Genomic DNA, 22,179 nt, shown 5'->3' with positions numbered 1-22,179 from the left:
GATAAGTTCTTGGATAAAATTTATTGCATAAAATTCCTTATACTAGAAAACACTTTTTCTCTCAAAAAACGAAATGAAGTAAGCTTAGCTGGAGTTATCCTTCCTCATGTTTGAAGGTAGAAGTACTATTTTGGGAGGGATTTGCTAGGGTCCATCGCAAAAGACATTTGGCACAAAGACTATTGCGCGAGAGAGCAGCCACATAGGCTCTCTTTCCAACAGATTTTGTCATTATTCATGAAGTGGCTGTTCTCTCACGCAACAGACTTTCCACGAAATGCCTTTTGCGATGGACTCTAGCAAATCCCATTTTGGGATATATCTTGATAACTGAACAACTGAGAACAATTCACATTTTAGAATAGGTATTATATGGAGTAAACAAAGTCGATCAAGTAGCCCCATAGGGATTTTTATAGTTTTGAGATGTTACCAAGTGGAAAGCAGTTAGATTTGCATCCAATTTCAAATTAAGTAAACAGCAGTTAGATTTTCAAAGTGAGTAAACAGCAGTTAGTCTTGGATTGTTGTATTCCTTTTGAATCTCAATTTCAAATTCCAATCCTTGTTAACATAATGAGCCTAACTAGGGAGACAGTCGTCTTGGGTATCAATCCAAGTCGTCAATTGTTGGATCCCACATCAAAATATCCATGTGTAATCAAGAAAGTTGATTTCTGTTTCCTGGGATTCCAGGAACCGGATGCCGACAGAGACGTTTGGTAACCTCAAATTCTTTTTCCATGGAATATTAGCTCATCCAACGGTGAGGGAGGCTGGGAGAGGGAGACACCTGATGGGCATCAAAGTGAGGACTGACTAGAGGGCAAGAAAAGACTGAAAACAAGGGGGGGGGGGGGATATACCATTCAAAATGCAACTTATTTTTCCCTTATTTTTAGCCACTTCTCAGCATCTCTTCACTCATGCCCTCTCAAAACTCTCCTTCCCACCCTTCCTAGATCCTACCCCTCTTTAACTACTTGATCAACTAAGGCCCTGTTTGGATTGCAAGAAAAACATTTCTGACAGTTTTTTATTTTATTTCTTTATTTATTTTTTTGCTTTTGGCTTTTTGCTTTTTACAATTTAGAGGGAACTGACATGATTCTGGTTGATTTTGAGGGTTATCATTTTAAATTGAAATATAAGTAGGTTGGCTCTGAGTTATCTGTTTTTGGGTGTAGAAAAAGTAAGAAATACTAGAAATAGAGAAATGATGCTGCTATGTTTTTATAGGAAACTTTTACAAGCACTCTAAATACTAAACAAAGATGCTTTCCCGCATCTTACAAAAAGATTGGAGTGCTGAAATCATTTCCCTAGAAATATTTTTTCCTTTCCAAACTTTTCCAAAAAAAATCTTTCAATCCAAACGGGGCCTAATATTTCATGGAAAAATAAATTTCAGTTACCAAACATGGCCTTAGAAATTTTTTTTATCCAAGGACCCAAACATCCTTAGAAAATTGTGGATCCTCAGCACCTAGTAGCTGTACGATGATCTCATGTTAATCATTCATTACACACCAATTATACACGTAAATCATTCCTTGAACATTAACATTGAAAGCCAGAATTAGATTGATAGAAGCTATACTCTTCGATCAATGCAACGAAGAACGATTAAGAACAAAAGATAACAAATATATCTCATATCTTCGACCGAACTTTATCGATTAGCTCTCTCCTAAGTATTTTTCCAGAAGCTGATTTTGGAACGCTATTTACAAATGTTACCCTCCGCAATCTTTTGAAGGGTGCAACCTGCAGAAAAACACAACCACAGATTTGATAACGCCCGCCCGCTAATTGAAAGTGTATATTTATTATGTGTATATGCATAATAAATAGAGATGTATATATGTATTTTGAAGAAGCACGCATACTGTACAATGTCATGTATGTTGTGAAGTACAACTTGAATGTAATGACCTCCATAAAGAGATGAAAAGCAATAAAACAAGTTAAAACCATTTCAATGGTCAAAAATAAAACTGCAGAACACTTCAAGGTCCTCCCTCTCCCTATCATCAGGTTCCTCTGTGTTTTCATAGTTTCTACTTATTGTTTTGCACCTTTCCCACATAAACATTAACCGCAGCTTACACTCATATATTTTAGGACTAAAAGGTAGGATAAGAAGAAGAAGAAGAAGATGGATGCCTACTTTTATGGACAGGTTTTTGTGGGTTGCCTTGTTGTCAGTTTAATATTTAAAACATACAGATGAAGCCATCAATGGGTCTAAAAAAGGATTTGATAGGAGACTTTCATGTCTCAAGTCATCATTAATGTAATCAAATAAAACTCTAATATAGGATGGATGTTGATTAGCTGAGGGGGATCTGGATTGTCAACTTACCAACTTCTCCAAAAGCTTGAGCTGTTGGAGAAAAGCGTTATTTATATTTTAAACCTAAACATTCCCCCGCACGTGTGGCCCACTTAACAAACACGTGGCACATGTGGTCCCACTTTGGGCCGACCATCGCATGTGGATTTTTGCCATCCGAGAAGTTTGAACTCGAGACCTTTGGCTCTGATACCATGTTAACTTACCAACTTCTCCAAAAGCTTGAGCTGTTGGAGAAAGGCGTTATTTATCTTTTATGCTTTAACATGGATAACTCTGAAGACCGGATCTTTTGTCTCGAAAGAGATGGAACAAGGGCTGCAGATTCCTTGGCTAATGCAAGAGTGAGATTAATAGGCTACAAAAAGGTAAGGTTTTGACAGTGATATGCTAGATGATGTAATATGATGAGATAATATGCTCTCCTGATAGCAAGGAGTGTTTCTTTGTTTGATCATATTATTCTTTTTTTTCCCTTGTAGTTTGTTTGATTTTCCTTCTTGTGTTGATATATCAACTATTCAACACACCAAAAAACAAAGGTAAAATTGTCGAAATAAGGTTTGGACGGATAATCATCGACACGTTATGCATGCATGAGCCATGGCCATAGGAGGACTTAAGTGAGAGGTAATTGGGTCATTTCCGATAACATTATGCAAGGTTCACCTAACATCTCACCTGATTCAAGTGAGATTTATCATGGTTGTCTCCAAACTGTGGATTTGGAATCGAGCTTGGTTGGATTTTGGAAATTTTCCTTCGAGTAACCAGTTTTTTTATTTTCCACATTCTCATGATAATGATTTTAGTTTGTTATTCATGTGAATTTTTTTTATTTTATTTTTTTGAAAATTGACAAATTCCATTAATATTGAATTAGCATTCGGGACCAAGAGTCCAAGCTTGCTTATACATAATATTAAGTGGAGTCCCAGGCATACCCAAGGCCAATACAAAACAGAGGGTAAAAGTGACAACTCAATAATCCAAAAAAACTCGATCCTTCCTTAAACAGGAGGGATATTTACAGAAAGGATACTATATATAAATCTACCCTTCAGCTCCAGCCTTAGCTAAGCTATCAGCCACCTCATTCGCAGATCGTCTTCGATGTTCAACTAGCGGATCAAGTACCCTTATCAGATCCAGTATCTCCGCAACCACTTCCTGCAATATCCAAGGGCCCTTCGAGAGGACAGAGGCCCAGGCTACTGCATTTGTGGAATCACCTTCCACAATTAAGGATTGCTAATTATTCTCAAAGGCCCAACACAATCCGAATAGTAGAGCTCTGATTTCCGCCTCGTTTGCATCACATATCCCAGCTGGTCCGGAATATGTCATAACCATCGTAGGGGAAGAATTTCTTATGACTCCGCCTATACCCGCCTTCTCTGGATTCCCAAGGGAACATCCATCAAAATTAAGTTTCAGCCACCCCGTTGGTGGTGGAATCCATTTAGGTTTAGGCTTCGTTCTGATAGTTTTGTCCCATATAATCGACCACCAGTTCCTTATAAGATCTCCCATCCCATAGGGAATTTGTTTCTTAAACTTTGTCCATGAGACCAATTCCACTTTAATGTCAGATGCCAGGCGAATAGAAGTTCTACTTTATTCCTCAAAGATGCATCTATTATGCTCTTTCCAGATATCTCAAGTTATGGCGTAGGGGAAGGTCACCCAAAGCGTTCGACCTGTGTCACTGAAGGGGCCAGAACGCCATCCAAGGTAAAGCGAGCTAATAGATTCAAGACATACCTGTAGACACCCCATTTTGACAGAATCCTAAACCTTCATATTCGAACAAAAAGCCATCAAATCAGTGAATTAGTGTCCCAAATTTCACCCTAGGGTAGGTTAGGATCCCAAGTAGTCCTCTGCAAAATTTCGTCGAAATCTGTCAAAAATTACCTAATAGGACGAGGCTAGTTCGTAATGTAGTGTAGTGTAGTGCAAAAAGGGGGTATGAATTATCCAGTAAGTGGGTGACCTAGGAAAAGAAGAAGATTGGTATATTATTGTTTTTTTTATGGTCAAGGGGGTTGAATCATCCAAAAGAAGTGGTGTTGAAGGGAAGAGATAGAAAGCATATTACTTTCTTCATTAACATAAAAAGGGGAGTTGATTATCTAAGAGGAAGCTGTCCAGGGTAAAAAGAGGGAGTAAAATACATCATTGCCTTTATAAGCAACTCGATTAGGGTATTTTGGGGGAGCTCATCTTTCATTGGAAAAACTGAAACAGAGAGAGACGAGAGAAATAGAGAGAGAATAGTTTCCCCTTCGTCCTTCTCCGGCGAGCTAGCCGGAGCTTCGGCCAGACGATTCTCTTTGATTAGCTACTCTATTTTCCTTCCCTGCTAGCCTTTGTTACCATTACTTTTTCCTTCTACACCATTAAATCCTATTTTACTTCATAGAAACCCTAGCTCTAACTATAAAACCTAGCTCAAGCTTCGAAACCTCAGATCCTATTTTCTCTACTTTAGATCCTTCATCTTAAATCCATTTTTTATAATTCCAAACCCTAAATCTAGATGTTCTACCTCAAACCAGGTTAAATATCTTTAGATTCAGCTAGTTCCAACTTTTTTTTAACAGATCTGCTTCAGATTTTCTCTTTGATATTCCATTCAGAGCTAGAACCAGCAGATCTATCATTTTACAATTGTTTTATAGATTTTTACTTTAAATTTTGTAAGAATCAAGGAGAGAGCTGATATTAGAGGAGGAGATCAGAGATCTAAAAGATCTAGGAAGGGAAAGATTTTAGAATTCTGGTCTCTAGTAGGAAAACCATCACTGCTTTCATCTCTCGCTGGAGTAAATAAAAGATCCGGTGAATTGAAGACCTCTAACTGTGATTTTCGTCAGGTGAAATCTGCTCTTAATTTTAATTTTTGTTTTGAAAGTTTGAAGTTGATTTCTTGCCTGTGTTTGTGATGATATTTTGACCTTTGTCAATACTTCAATTTGTGATTTGCTTGTATGGAGATCTCCTTTGATCCGATAATGTTTACTTTAATTCAAAGAATTTCACCTTCTATGTAAAGTGGATGAAAATCTGTTGTTTTGAATTGCTTTGAGAGAAAGATCTAAGCATCACTTGCACGTTAACCATAACTGGAATGTTTTAGATTTGTTATTTTTTTTAAGGATTTCCATTTGCAAGTTATCTTGGCTGTAGTTGATTATGTAAAATAGCTATTGATGAAGAATAGTTCTGTAGTTTTGTCTAATTTTTTTTTTTTTTTTTTTGAGTTTTTAGTTGAATTTTCAAAAGTCTTGATCGTTACATTTCTACTAGTATTTGAGAGAATTTTTTATTAAATGAATTGAAAACTGGTAGAGCTGTTTAGAGTTATTTTATTGTTTAAATGATATGAAGGATCCTTGTCTTAATTTTTAAATTGCTATAACTGTCTTGTAAATTTCACATGCTAAATCTAGTTTAATGTTGATCTTCACCTTATAAGATATTGAATAACAAATGCTATCATATCAACACTGTTTATATTAATTAACAAGTCTTGTTTGGAAATACAAAGAGGTTTGGTTTTTTTAGTTTACACCTATTCAATAGTACAAGTCATTACATTATTGTTAATGACTGTTGTTCTCTTATTCACTATGCATAGACAGTGACTGTGTTTTCATTAATAATGTATTTTGGCTAATTCTTAGTCTTTCACAATACTATTAATATTACCAGGTTTGAAAAGCTTCATTTATTTAAAATTATCTTTGTTAAGTTTATTAAAAGCTGTAATAGATACAGAGTGTTAAGGGAATGCTCGAGAAAGAAATCAGATTGTTAAAAACAGGTTTTCAGTTCAGGCTCTGAATGTTGAAATTTCCAGAGTAAAATGAACATGTATGATCTGTTCCATTATTCTTTCCAAGTGATGTTGAAAGGTCTGTAGTGTGCATTGTCACATTTTGACAATGGCTTCATAGTATCTTCTCTTCTGCTGTAGGTGACCCTAAAAAATTTCAAATTAAATGCCCAAAGGAAGAAAAGACGTGTTTAGGTTGATTTCATGTTGGTTAGATATATAGGAGTCTGTCCTAGATAGATAGGAGATTCCTAAAGTTATGAGCCTCTGTTTGGTCAGTTGTACACATCGTCAACTGATGGCTAGAATAGGATTCACTTAGATAGCCCATCTTTTTCTTAGGGTAAAGCCTAGTCGCACATAGGATGTAGGGCCCACCTGCATTAGTCCAGGATTAACTTGCATTTAGTTCGGAGCATATAGGGTGTCCTAAAAACCCACAATCAACTTTAACCTAACTAATCATATTCAATAAAATGTAATCACTAGTCCCAGTCTAGTTGGTCGAGTCTAGTTTAGTGGTTCAAGGCACAATAGGCATCGTGGCTTATAATAGCGCCACCGAACTAGGTTGATCTTGATTTCAAAAGAGGCTTGGATACGTAGGCAGCTTGGACAGCTATCCAGGTCAAGATCACACATGACACATTTCTTTTTTAGAGTCTTAAGGTTTTAGGGCCTGTGGTCTGTTGCTTGTCCTGATTTCTTGTATAGGTACATGATAGTGTGTTTATTCCTTACATGCTTATTCACATGCTTAGCTGTAGCTCTTTATTGCTTACTTACTTATTGTCACTTGTTTATTTACTTTGCTATAGTTCTTTACTGCTTACTTACATTCTTAGCTGTAGCATTTACTTACTCATATTATCTAGATTATCTGCTTAGCTGTAGCTCTTTACTGCTTATTTGCTTATCTTATCTTATCATATCTGCTCATTATATCTGGTTACCTACTTAGCTGTAGCATGCATGTGGTTATTTACTGCTTTCTTAGATATGATGAGCTAGGGTTAGATGTGATGAGTTAGGATTAGTGGAGACAGGTATCAGGGTTATCTGATATTGGATTGGCTCTAGTCTTCTCCGCCTTCCCATGAGTGATGTGAGGATTTGAGAGGGGGAGACGGCGGACTCTAGTGTTCATTCCAATGTCAGGTGATACTGATATCAACCCTCTGTAGGACATGGAAGTTTCTCTTTCTTTGCCCATCCCCGGTCATGCATGCTTAGGTAGATCGTCTTCTCGGGGATGTCTGTTCCCATTTCATATGATTTTTGCCCAAAATTCTTCGAAAATAATAAAAATGACATAAGAGACCGAGTTCGCTCGGGCGAGTAGGGTGCCTAACACCTTCCTCACTCATAACCAGGCATGGACCTTTTCTTCTCTGGTTATCCGTTGCACAGAGTATTTCATGGGTTCCAAGGCCTTAATCCTTGGATGGTGACTCTTCTTTATATTTAGGTACGTCTTGGTTCCGAGTTCTTACTCCGAATCAAGAGGTATCGCATATGCCATGACCCATTCTGTGAGGGCACTACTTTGAGAGGCAGCGGAGCTCTCCAACTCGTGTGGAGATCATGAGGCCCCTCGGGCGCCTTGAGATCGGGTCACACAATACCCAGGAAATCCCAAAAGCTCTGATTGCTCTTACCCACAGATGATCTGAGTATGGGCAATGCAACATAAGGTGATCCAACGTTAAGGTGATCCAACGTTTCCTCATGTTGTTGACAGAGGATGCACATACTTGCTAGGCTGAATTGTCTCTTCTTTAAGCGATCACAGGTATTTATTTTCCTATAAAACAACGTCCACCCAAACGCAACCACCCTCGGGGGTGCTAGAGATTTCCAGATTCGCCTAGCTGGTGATGGATGTCCAGTATTTAAGGCCATAAAGAAAGATTTTGCAGTGAAATCTCCGTTGGATGCTGGAATCCAAATTCGCTCGTCTTCCTTAGACTGTGAGCAATATGTCGTTTCCAACATCGAAAGGCCTCTATAGGTCCTGGATTTCCTCCTTAAGATTCCGACGTAAGCGAATATCCCAGAAGCCTCTGCCTCCGTGGCTTTCTCTAACTAGGTAATCTGAAACCGTTGCTTCAGGGGATGGCAATTCTGAATAGTCTTGGGAATTCCATGTTGAGCAATGACTGACCACACCAAACATCTAGCCAGAATCGCACATTCGTACCTTTACCCACTTTGTAGCGAATTCCTTGTTCGAAGTCTTCCTTGACATAATAGATAGATTTCCAAGCTCCCGATCCCTTCCCTCCCGAAGGTTTCTTAATATTCCAATCCCCCCATTCCAATCCATATTCCAATCATGTCACCCGTTGCCATATTGCTGATTTCTCCACACCATACTTTCATAACCATTTTCCAAGTAAATATTTATTACGCATTCTGAGCTTACCAATCCCCAGGCCCCCATTCCGTTTGGACTGTGTGACCTTTTCCCAACTGATTAGATTCTTCATCTTCTTTGACTTACCATCTCCGTCCCATAAAAAGTTTCATTGTAATCTTTCAATTATCAATACTACCTTGGCCGGAATTTTGAACAGAGACATGAAATACACCGGCATGTTAGAAAGTGCAGCTTTTATTAATGTTATTCTTCCCCCGAGAGAGATATACTTCTTCTTCCAAGTTGCTAGCTTCCTCTCAATCCTTTCTACCACCGAGGCCCATTGGGCAGCCGTCATACCCCAAACCCTAAAGGTAAACCCAGGTAGGATATAGGGAAGGTCCCAGCACTACACCCAATCAGCGTTGCCAATCTTTGAACCGCTCTCTGGTCCATGTTAATTACCAAGAGCATGTTAGAGTTGGTGCCCTAAAACCTAGTATATTTCGCATGTTAATCAATAAAAGTTTCTTTACATGACAATTAATGGGTAACTAAATGTTAAATATGTGTGACATGCTACTTCTTATTGACATGTATTTGTCCTTAGGTAGCAAAGTAGGAAACCTATGCTCATGGATTCACAGATCCTAGGGAGCAAGGAGATATGAGATTCCAGTTCTTTGCAGACTTTAATAGTTCCTAGTTGGGGTTGAGGTTGGACACCTCCTCCTGTATACAACTAGCATCTATCTTGCCAACATGCACGAGATGTGGAATGACATATCTTAATCACTCGGGTAGTAGACCTAAGCAAGATAGAATGGGTACGACAATGAGATTGCGTACTGAACAGGATCACACTAAAATAGTTTGTGGACAAGAGGCAATTGAGCTATTCTACCAGACAGGACTCTTTACATGTCCTGTGACCTGAGGGGTCATATTGGTCTGTTGGCGAGTCTCTCATTCTTGGTCTATCTAACCGTGATTCTCTTGGAGACACCAGAGGGTAGTACTAGAGTGTTGGACAAACCTTCGAGGTCAATAGTGATACCCGACATGGAATTCTCCACCTATTTTATAGGATAACATCTACGGTTTTTGTCAGAGCAGTAAGCCTAGAAAAATACCTGGCCAGGTGATTTGATAAAGTGTATATCAAACGGATTTCACAAAATAAGTTTTTGAAATGTTTTCAGCAAATGCATTTGCGGGCCAACACTGCTTGACTGAAAGGTATACCGTAAGTGACCCCAAGGGGTAGTTGATGTCCACCCCAAGTAGGACTCAACTCAGTAGATGTGGACTTGGAGAAAGGACTTGCACATTTGATGTAATTAGGGGTGTGATGATTTGACGGTTATCTTTAGGGTTACGTCTCGATGGAAGCCACTGACTCAATGCGATTGTAGCATTGGCTACGGAGCAATAATCGCAGTGGGGCCCACTTGTGGTTTTTCAGGCATGACATCTTTAAATTCTTCTATAACATCTTTGATGCTCGGGGGAATGAGGATCTCCCCCACCAGTGCCTCTTCCATTTTTAAGGTTGCCACGAAGGTGGGTTCCCCTTTCTTTAAACCCTTCTTCAGCTGAAGGGTCGTTAAGTGTTCGACGTCTTTCCTCTCTTGTCTAGTGGCAGGACTCATACAAGGTGCTTTTTCTCCAAACATACATAAGGAGTTTAAGTAGGGCATTGGGACTGCTTTGGCCTGGTTCAAGAATTCTATCCCCAAGATGATATGAAAATCATCTAAGGGTACTACCATGAGATTGGTTGTTCCAGACCATGCCCCAATCTTGATTGGTACACTCCTTGCTTTCCCAGTGACGGGGCGGGCCTCTGAGTTTACTACCTTCATTTTCCAGTCATCTTTTTCGAGCTTCAACGCCAAACGTTTTGCCTCTTGTTCCGAGACAAAGTTGTGTGTAGCACCTGTATCGATCATAGCCCGAGTCATCTTTCCATTAATGCATGCTTCAATGTACATCAAGCCTTTGGATGGGACTCCTTTAGAAAGAATTTTCTTGGCACCTTGTCCCTTGATAGCAGTGCACAGGCTTAGAGCTGTCATCTTTGGTTCCTCCTCATCTTCTTCCTCTTCGCTCTGAGCGTGGGGTGAGGAAGTTGAAGTTAGCAAAGCATTGACAGTCCCCTTTTTTGGGCAAAACCGAGTATAATGTGGACCGGTGCATATGAAGCACGGCCCCTGTGACGTAGAAGTTGGTGCCTCATTGTATTGTCTGGACCCTTCTCTGGGATAGCTTCTCCTATCACCCCCTGAACCCTGGATTCTTCCTTTTGTGCTACTAAAAGACCGACTAGAGGTATTCATGTTGCTGGGAAGCCTGTTGAAGTTGCTAGATGGCTTGTTGTTGAAGTCTTTCTTCCTGTTTGTTGCGTCATCCCCCACATGATCAAATAACTTTTCTGCTTCGATCATTGCCGTGGCAAGGTTCTGAACTCCTTTTCTTCGGAGCTCTGTCTGGGACCAAGGCTTTAGTCCCTCCATAAATTGAAATAGCTTGTCCTCCTCTGACATGCTCTTTATATCAAGCATGAGAGTCGAAAATTTCTTGACATATTCTCGAATTGACCCGGTTTGTTGAAGGCGACGTAGGTTCTTTCGGGCAATGAACTCCACATTCTCAGGCATGAATTGTGCCTTAAGTTCTCGCTTCATATCTTCCCAACTGTCAATAATATACCGTCCCGCTTCAATCTCTTCATAACGGGTTCGCCACCACAATTTGGCATCATCACTGAGGTACACGCTGACCATAGTGACTTTGGCCTCCTCATCAAGATGTGTTGCAAGGAAAAATTGTTCTATATCGAACAAGAAGTTTTGTAACTCCTTAGCATCACGGGCACCGGCGTAGCATCGTGGTTCAGGCACTCGTACCCTGCTACCCTGTCCATCACCATGACCACCTATGCCATTACCGATGGTCCTCATGAGTAAATTCACCTGGCCAGTGAGGGTCTCAACTTGCTTTCGAAGATCCTCCATCGCGGCCTGATTCAATAACTCAGCAAGAGCATGGACTCGCTCTTCTACCTCTTCTATCATGCCCTTGGTCTCCACACCAAGGCCTTCTGTCAACTCGGCAAGATTAAACTGTTGTTGCTCTACTGCTGTCACCCTTTCCTCAACACCAGCAATCCGTTCTCTTGTACTTCGCACCAGTATTGGTTCATTGAGTGGTTCTTGATCATCACGAACTTGACTAGACTCTGGAGAGAGTGTTTGGGTAGCATTCTTCTTCGCCATTTCTGAATGTAGGTAGGAACTTCTGCTCTAATACCAACTGTCACGGACCTTTGGTTTGGGATTGAGGTCCGTGCGCCACTTGCGTTGCCTCACAACAAGCAAGTAAGCCTAGCAAAGTTATGAGAATCAAACCTGCAAAACAAACACAAATTGAGTGCTAAGTTTCCAAACACACACAAAGCAATAGGGCACGCAAGTAGGCAAATGTTAAGCTTTATTGATGATTCTAGAACAAGTTACAATAGGATTATGCCAAAAGGTCTACAACTCCTAAAGGTCCCCGATCACCCGTTGACTAGAATGGAATCCCTGCTAGGATATGCACTAGCAATGCACCACTCGATATCCAACCAAGATCTCAGGGTAAAGAGCTTTAGCAACCAACCCACTTAGCGGCGAGTGGCGACCAAAGGTGCTATAAACAACAACTTTCCAAGACGCAACGAGACGAGCTACGTTTGGATTTTTAATACCAACTACGTCCTCACTACAACATGTACATAGGCATGAGTCTTACATATTACATTGATAGACCAAGTCACGGGCCATAGGCCATGCGAACAGCGCTGGACGAAATGGCCACGTGACACATGGCACGTCGGATGATGGCTTGCTCGTGCTGGCGCCCCGGCACTTTCCATGGCATTGATGGTCGGTTGCAAAGACCATGGGCGCAGGGCCATGGCACCACAGATGATTGCTTGTGTTGACCTCGTTGGGTGGCATTGATGGTCGGTTGCAAAGAACATGCACGATTACTCATGTAGGCCGGGTTGTAGCTCTCTTTCCGTTTTGGAGGGGGGGACGATGGATGCTCGGTTGTTAAGACCATGGGCGCAAAGCCATGGCACCGCCGATGATGGCTCGCTCGTGTTGGTGCCGGGCACTTTCCGTGGCATTGATGGTGGGTTTCAAAGAAAAACGTGCTCAAGGCCGGGGCGCCGCGGATGATTGCTCGTGTTGGCCCCGTTGGGTGGCATTGATGGTTTGTTGCAGAGAGCATGTGCGATTGCAAGTGTAAGCCGGGTTTGTGTCCCGTCCTCGTCGAGTGTCACCAATACTCGGTTGCGAAGACCATGGCACGGCGGATGATGGTTCACTAGAATTGCACCACGGATGGTTGCTCGGTTGCAGCCTTGCACACAAGCCTTGCACAAAAGCCTTGGACACGGACACTAGCCTTGCACGCTAGCCATGCATACAAGCCTTGCACACTAGCCTTGCACACAAGACTTGGCCCCGTTGTGTGGCATTGATGATCGGTTCCAAAGAACATGTGCGCTTGCTCATGTTGGAAGGGTTGGTGTCCTGGCCCAGTCGGGTGGCACGTATGCACAGTTGCGGAGACCATGGGCACAAAGCCATGGCACGTCGGATGATGGCTTGCTCGTGCTAGCGCCCCGGCACTTTCCGTGGCATTGATGGTCGGGTGCAAAGACCATGGGCGCACGGCCATGGCACAGCGGATGATTGCTTGTGTTGACCTCGTTGGGTGGCATTGATGGTCGGTTGCAAAGAACATGCATGATTACTCGTGTAGGGTGGGTTGTAGCCCCTTTCCGTTTTGGAGGGTGGGAGGATGGATGCTCGGTTGTGAAGACCATGGGCGCAAAGCCATGGCACCGCCGATGATGGCTCGCTCGTGTTGGTGCCGGGCACTTTCTGTGGCATTGATGGTGGGTTTCAAAGACAAACGTGCTCAAGGCCGGGGCGCCGCGGATGATTGCTCGTGTTGGCCCCGTTGGGTGGCATTGATGGTTTGTTGCAGAGAGCATGTGCGATTGCAAGTGTCGGCCGGGTTTGTGTCCCGTCCCCGTCGGGTGTCACGAATACTCGGTTGCGAAGACCATTGGCACAAAGCCATGGCACGGCGGATAATGGTTCACTAGCATTACACCGCGGATGGTTGCTCGGTTGCTGCCATGCACACAAGCCCTGCACACTAGCCTTGCGCACAACCAAGCGCCGCATCTTTGAGACAAGCATATGACTCCTGGTAGGATCAACCAGGTGTGCAAGGCTAGTGCCCAAGGCTTGTGTGTGTTTGCCCGGAAGGCTAGTGCGCAAGGCTAGTGCCCAAGGCTTGTGTGCAAGGCTAGTGTGCAAGGCTTGTATGCATGGCTTGTGTCCAAGGCTTGTGTGCATGGCCTGTGTGCAAGGCTTGTGTGCAAGTCTAGTGTGCAAGGCTTGTGTGCAAGGCTTTTGTGCAAGGCTTGTGTGCAACGCTAGTGTGCAATGCTTGTGTGCAACGCTAGTGTGCAAGGCTTGTGTGCATTGCTTGAGTGCATGGCTTGTGTGCAAGGGTTGTACGCAAGGCTAGCGTGCAGGGTTTGTGTGCATGGCAGCAACCGAGCAACCATCCGCGGTGCAATGCTAGTGAACCATCATCCGCCGTGCCATGGCTTTGGGCCCATGGTCTTCGCAACCGAGTATTCGTGACACCTGACGGGGACGGGACACAAACTCGGCCGACACTTGCAATCGCACATGCTCTCTGCAACAAACCATCAATGCCATCCAACGGGGCCAACACGAGCAATCACCCGCGGCGCCCTGGCCTTGAGCACGTTTGTCTTTGAAACCGACCATCAATGCCACGGAAAGTGCCAGGCACCAACACGAGCGAGCCATCATCGGCGGTGCCATGGCTTTGCGCCCATGGTCTTCACAACCGAGCATCCATCCTCCCACCCTCCAAAACGGAAAGGGAGCTACAACCCGGCCTACACGAGTAATCGTGCATGTTCTTTGTAACCGACCATCAATGCCACCCAACGAGGTCAACACAAGCAATCATCCGTTGTGCCATGGCCGTGCACCCATGGTCTTTGCACCCGACCATCAATGCCACGGAAAGTGTCGGGGCGCCAGCACGAGCAAGCATCATCCAACGTTCCATGGCTATGCGCCCATGGTCTCCGCAACTATGCATATGTGCCACCCAACTGGACCAGGACACCAACCCTTCCAACACGAGCAAGCGCGCATGTTCTTTGGAACCGACCATCAATGCCACACAACGAGGCCAAGTCTTGTGTGCAAGGCTAGTGTGCAAGGCTTGTATGCATGGCTAGCGTGCAAGGCTAGTGTCCGTGTCCAAGGCTTTTGTGGGTGAGGCTATCGTGACCATCAATGCCCTACTCTTTCATATGCGGGTGCCTAAGTCTTTTTGGGGTGAGGCTATTTTGACTGCTTGCTTTCTAGCGAATCGCCTTCCGTCCTCTGTCCTACATGGTGATTCCCCATTTCACGCTTTATATCCACAACAGGATCCTTTTCCTCTTACGCCACGTGTGTTTGTGTGTTTCTGTTTTGTTCATCATTTAGGTCCTGATCGGGACAAACCCGATCTACGGTCGGAACGCTGAGTCTTTCTGGGTTACTGTCGTACTCAGAAAGGCTATCGTTGTTACAGTCCCCATCTGCATCAGTGGTTTGTGTCGACCGATGTTAAATTTTTTGAGTCTGAGCCCTTCTTTAGTCCTCCATCTGTGCCTAGTTTGTGCCTAGTTTCTCTCTATTGGAGCCCGAGGTGTCTGTTTCTCTCCCTGTGCTTCCAGACACTATCCGGCCTCATTACCATCTCCCTCTGAACCTCCTGTTGGTCAGGTCGAATCTTCTTCTCCAGCATTGGATCCACCACCTACTACAAAGCACTATCAGAGACGTCAGCGGAAAGATGGGCCTCCTCCTCAACTCGAGACATCACCTTCACAGGAAGAGATCCCTTTACCCTTTACGCATGTATCCTCTGTTCCTTCTCCTATCGCTGTCTCTTATTCACCTTTTGCCTCTCGTACTCATTCTCACTCTACTGCACACCCTATATCTAATTTTGTTTCCTATGATCGTCTGACTCCTCCTTTCAAAAGTTTTGTGTTCTCTATGTCTTCTTTGTGTTACCACATTCTTTGGATGAGGCTCTGGCTCACCCAGGATGGCATGCTACCATGGACCTTGAGATGGGTGCTCTACATTCCAACCAGACGTGGGATCTGCTTCCCCTCCCCTCTGGTGCTAGACCTGCTAGCTGTCGTTGGGTATTCTCTATCAAATATTTGCCAGACAGTACTATTGAGAGATTGAAAGCACGTCTCGTGGCCAAAGGATATACTCAGACGTTCGGGGTTGATTACAATGACACTTTCTCTCCAGTTGCAAAGATACCCTCTGTTTGCGTTCTTCTGTCACTTGCAGTCAATCATGGTTGGCATCTTCATCAATTAGATGTGAAAATTGCTTTCTTACATGGCGACCTTCATGAAGAGGTGTATATGGAGCAACCTTCAGGGTATCTTGCTCAGGGGGAGATGTCCTCTTCTGCCTGTCGCCTCAGGAAATCTCTATATGGCTTGAAGCAGTCTCCACGAGCATGGTTTGGCAGATTCAGTGAGGCTGTTATGCGGTTTGGTTTGAGACAGTGTGTTGTAGATCATTCGGTATTCAGTCATCAGTCCGCAACAGGTTGCATTCTATTGATTGTATATGTTGACGATATCATCATCACAAGTAGTTATTCAGGGGGAAGACAGAAACTGAAGACCTTCTTACAAACAGAGTTCGCTAGAAAAGACTTGGGACGCCTAGGATATTTTCTTAGGATAGAGGTGGCATACTCTTCTCGTAGTTTGTCTCTATCACAGAGGAAGTATGTTTTGGATTTGTTGGAGGAGACAGATAATCTTGGCGTAAAACCTGTGTCTGCACATATGGATCCCAATGTAAAACTAGTTCCAGAAGGAGACCTGTTAGAGGACCCTGGCAGGCATAGAAGACTTGTGGGCAAGCTCATATACCGTACCGTTACTCATCCTGATATATCTTATGCTGTAAGAGTAGTCAGTCAGTACATGAGCTCTCCACGTACCTCACATTGGAGTGTAGTGATTCAGATTCTTAAATACCTGAAGGGTGCACCAGGAAAGGGCCTATTAGTCTAGAGACATGGTCATATGCAAATTGAGGGATGCTCTTATGATGATTAGGCTAGATCTCCTGTCTGGAGATCAACTACCGGGTATTGTACCTCTGTAGGAGATAATCTGGTGTCATGGAAAAGCAAGACGCAAGACATCATTGCAAAGTCAAGTGCTGCTGCAGAATACAAAGCGATGGCACACACGAGTACAGAGATTATCTGGTTCAAGTCACTTCTGTCTGAGATTGGTATTGTATCTTCTTCGCCTTCACAGTTGTACTGTGACAACAAGGCTGCCATCTATATTGCGACAAACCCAGTCTTCCGTGAGCGAACAAAGCACATCGAAGTCGATTATCACTTCATTCGTCAGAGAATTCAAAAAGGAGAGATATGTACTGTATTACTCGTTCTGTAGATTAGTTGGCAGATATGTTCACAAAGCCATTGAATAAAGCAAAGTTGAGCAATATCTATAACAAGCTAGGAATGTATAATCTATACATTCCAGCTTGAGGGGGAGTGTTAGAATAAGCCTAGTAGGGGCATTATTGTGATTGTACTTTTCTCTTATTATATAAATACTTCAGTGAGGTAGAGCCTAGCTCTAACTCACTATTCTCTTTCTCCATCTCTTGCAACATTGATCATGTGCCTTTGCTGATTGTAGGAATGACCACTGATGATGTAGAAGAGATAGTGGCGGGCGCACATAAGAGACATCCATGAGCAGGTGCACAAAATGCAAGAGCTGATCAATTCAAAGTATAAGAGTCAAGCTGACAAGCACAAGATACATCAAAAGTTCCAGGCAAATTTTCAGATTTCAGTTTTGGTTTCCTTCGGAAAGGAAACAGAAATATTTCGAATTCAGATGGAAATGTCAGTGGAAATCTTGTAAAATCCCAAAAACGTATGGAAACACATGCAAATGATGAAATTTTAAGATAAAACTTTGGGAAATGATAGAATAAGCACAAATACATACCTAGAAATCAACACATAAGCAAGAAAGCCATTCATAATGGCTTAGTCACATCGAACACTTCGTGGCATGAGTTGTCGCATATGTCTGGAATAGTAAAGTCAATAGAGTAGGACAATGTAACAAAGTATAAGAAAGTAAAATGACCAATCTCCTCTCCAAGGACCCCAACTATTTCAATACCACACAATTACAAGGTATTATGGATCCCATGCTGATCTGAAATCTCATGCAAAAGGTACAATTACCAAGGTTTTAAATTTCGCTTTCGATTTCGGACACCACGGAAACGGAAACATTTCGGTTTCGGTGGAAATCATGTAAAATCAAGGAAACGTATGAAAAGATATGCAAATAATAGAATTTAAAGATGAAACTTCAATGAAGGCTAGAATAAGCACAAATACACACTTACAGATCATCATATAAGCAAGAAAACCACCCATAATGGTTTAAAGACATCAAACACCTAATGGCATGCACTGTCATGACTCGTGATTGTCAAACAATTTAGTACCTACCAAATTTCACATGTAATTCATATAAATATTTATAAATTATGCATGCACCACATTTTGCATTCACTTCGTTTAAATATAATTATATAATACATCTAATATAGTATACAACTATTGCACTTACGATTTGGGTTTATGCATTTCAGTTATTTTGGTTTCGGTGGGGATGGAAACATAAACATTTCGGTCATTTTGTGTCGATTTCAGTGGAAATTTAAAACCATGACGGTTACTTCGTCATGCAGTTCAATGATGCTACCTACCAAATATTATTCTCTATACTAATGAAATGAAATACAATGCAAAGTAAAATGGCTTACAACAAAATACCATTTTCCCTTTCAATGCTTAGACAGAGACTCATTATTTGTATGATGCTTAGGTTTTGAAATTTGAAATTCTCGTGACTCTTCACATTGAAATGAAAAGTGGGCCCACCTTCTATTCAACTCGGATGGGCCCACAACGCTTGTTGACAAAGATTAAAAATGTTAAATGTTTTTTCTACAAGGTTTTCCAAAAAAAATTCCATGCAAAAGAAGAAAATGTGTTTCTTTGATTTGCAGTGTTTCTTCGATTTACAATAGATTGTGGCTAGATTTTTTCTTTTTGTTTTGAGCAAAAATAGCTTTACGCCATAAAGCATAACATCTTTCCACTTTTTGGTCGTTTCGACTATTTCGTCCGAATTTCGGTAGAAATTTTAAAATTTTCGACAGAAATAATGAAGTGGAACGAATTTATTGGGATTTCATTTCAGTGGGGATAGAAACGAAAACATTTCAGTCATTTTGTGTCGGTTTCTGTCGAAAATTAAAACCACGGTTTCAAGAAGGCGATCTCGTCATGATTTATTTGCACAAAGAATGGTTTTTAGTACATACGTGCAACAAGCTTGACAACAAAAGGCTAAACATTTGTCATGTTGAAGAAGATTGAGAGTGACGCTGGAAGATCCTTGTTTTTAGTTTAAGTTTGGTAGGTAATTTTCCTTATCTAAAGGGCTTCTAGTTGGAAAAAAAAAATGATATTGGTTTCTGGTGAAGTATGCGGCCTAAGTGAGGGAAAACTGTGTAGTTTCACCTGATATTATGTAAGTTGTTTTAAGGGCCAATACCCATGACAGTTAGGGTTATTAAATTCTTTTTGTTCCATTTTCTTAAAGGATCCTTCTTTTTTGTTTTCTCCTCCAAAACATGGATTTGGAGTGGAGCTTGGTTGGATTTTAGAGATTTCCCTTCGGGTAAATAATTCTCATATTCTCTTTTCCATCTTCTCTTGATTAGGAATTAGGATTTTTTTGTTGTTGTTTATGTGAATTTATTCTGGCACAATTTGTTACAGATTATTTAAATTTGTGATTATTTGGATCTGTTTCGGAATTAATCATGAATTGATTTGGCATGTAAAACCCTTACTGAGACTGCATCAACTTGGTTGGGGTCATTTATATCATCCGGCTGTCTTAATAGTACTTCTAATCTATGATAAATTGTACTGCGCATAACATTTAGGTCAGATCTCCCTAAATCATGCTTCCCAAAAAAAAGAGAATGACACAACTTGAACCTGAGAGGAAGTTATGTCAATGACCAAAACTACATGCATAAAATCTTATAAATTTTCAAACTGACCCAAGGGGTTCAAAACTAAAAAGGCAGGAGCATTTGTTTCCCATCAGCAAAACCATTATGATGATCCTCATCAGTGGGCCAAACCACAGAAGCATTTTTTTTTTCCTATTGAAAAAACCACTTCGATGATCCTAATTAGAGGGCCAAACCATGGATGAGTCATGCCACAAAAATCTACCCAGTTGGACAACCCTAACAATCCCTGATATCTGTCTTGCAAATGGATAATTAAAAAGGGATAGGACAAACAATCCACACTCAATAGACAGAAATCCTTTGATTGAACCAATAGGATTGTTCAACAGGGAAAACTTTGCTGGGTTTAGGCCTGGTATATTGAAAACCATGAGGCTCATATGTACAATTTGGTTATCAAGCAAAACCTCCCAAGAATATATAATCTTTCTTAAAATCAGGACAAGGATAAAGTCTGATACTTATCTGTCACAAAAACTACATAAAAATAAGGGGTATATTCATCTTTCTATCTAGGTAAAAAAGGATATTCCAGTCAAAAAATTATCATGTCACATTTGTATTGTTGAGCAGTATGATGGACAATTACATGCAAAAAAGGAAGACATGAGCATACGGACATGGGTAGCAGTTATGAAAGAAAAGCATTCCATACATAAAATAGTTGGCATTCTTTTCTGTTCTCAAACAATTATGCTTTCAACAAAAGTATGCAATTGTGGAAGTATGGTACAAATTGACACACGAAAAGCATTTCCATACCTGTTTTGCAATAAATTTCTGAACATCTTCCTCATTTAGTGAGCTCTTGGGAGAACGAACAACAAAAGCAATTGGAACCTCACCAGCTTCAGCATCAGGAAATCTACAAGGGTAAAAAGATACAGTTTAGTTTCAATGTATATTCATATACATAAATAAATACATTGATACAAAGTAAATATATACATATATATATATATATAGGGAAGTGATAGCAACACAACCATGTTTTGATAATTTCACTAACTGATCTTGTCTTTTATTCTTTAAAGAACTGTTAAAAGTTATTACGGTTCTCAAAAAGCTCTCACAAGCCAATTAAAAAAGAAAAGACAAGATGAGTTTGTGCAATTATTAAAACATGGTTGTGCTGATATCATTTCCCTATATATATATATATATATATATATATATATATATATACAGAGAGAGAGAGAGGGAGGGAGAGAGATATAGTAGAAGAGAAAATATATATATATATATATATATATATAATAGTAAAAGAGAAAATAAGAGAATTATTTGAATTTCTCCCAAAATTCTATGAGAATTACACATCACTTTTTTTGACTTTTTTTAACAAAGGCACCCATTCAACCCACATATTTTCAATCCTACCCCCTCCTTTATGCTTTTTAACAAAGGCACCCATTAAAGCCACATAATTTCAATCCTACCCCCCCTCCTTTATACTTTTTTCATAAAAAATCTATAGGGTGATCTTAACCATCCAATTTAAGAGGAACAACATATTATGGAAACCTCTATAGATTGGAGGGCTAGGATCAGCCTATGGAAATGATTTTTGGGGCACAACCTATTTATGTTGTGTTCCATCACATGGACAGTTTGGATCAACCTATGATGTGGTCCGTACAGTTCTTTGTCGGCCCGTGCATCGCACGGGGTTTTTTACTAGTGTATATATATATGTGTGTGTGTGTGTGTGTGTGTGTGTGCGTGCGTGTCCGCATATATATTATGTATATGTGTTATGTCCTATGTGTTGTATGGATTCGGATTTGCGTGTCGGGATCCGACAAGGATTTGAGGTGTTGGATTCGGCAAACCCCAAAAGGTAGGATTCGTGGATTTGGTAATTTTTATATAAAATAAAATTTTAAAACATAAAACTTAAATTTTTAAATATATATAAATATATAGTATATGTATGTATATGTATATGTATTTATGAAAAAATTGAGAATGAAGGGTTGAGGCCTTAGAGTTTTTATTAAGAGAGTCGAAGAAGAAGGAACGGGGTCGATGTTCTAGGGTCGAGGAGCTAGGGTTTTTATTAAAAAAGTATGGGTTGTGCTTTCATATAAAAAAAAGTTACGAAGGAAACACCTTTAAAGGAAAAATATATAGGATTCGTATTTTAAAAGAGACAATGATGAGTCATATTCGCCCGAAAAAACAGGATTCGTGCAGGACATGGCTACGAAAAGAATCCGGGTGTGTCCCGCGTGAATCCATGTCCGATTCACGTGTGGAGACGTTTCGACAGGGATTCGGCATAGGGGGCAAAGAATCCATGCAACACAGTGTG

The 22,179-nt window shown here is 41.2% G+C and overlaps 1 pseudogene across 1 annotated transcript in view; it reads right to left on the bottom strand.

The window, feature by feature from the left end:
- Window positions 1-1,533: 1,533 nt before the first annotated feature.
- LOC143854203 (putative CoA ligase CCL7) overlaps window positions 1,534-22,179 on the bottom strand; it is a 54,934-nt pseudogene continuing 34,288 nt past the window's right edge. Inside the window, exons 6-7 of the transcript XR_013237457.1 lie at window positions 20,628-20,730; window positions 1,534-1,767 (exon numbers count right to left, since the gene is read on the bottom strand). The product of XR_013237457.1 is annotated as a putative CoA ligase CCL7 (transcript). The remainder of the gene's footprint in view (window positions 1,768-20,627; window positions 20,731-22,179) is intronic.

The sequence above is a fragment of the Tasmannia lanceolata genome, unplaced genomic scaffold (genome assembly GCF_043159265.1).
Source record: "Tasmannia lanceolata isolate RefF3 unplaced genomic scaffold, GAP_Taslan_0.1 ptg000020l, whole genome shotgun sequence".
NCBI classification, from domain to species: Eukaryota; Viridiplantae; Streptophyta; class Magnoliopsida; order Canellales; family Winteraceae; genus Tasmannia; species Tasmannia lanceolata.
Note: the sequence above shows the minus strand (reverse complement) of the source record. Positions and strands in the feature narration are given on the sequence as shown.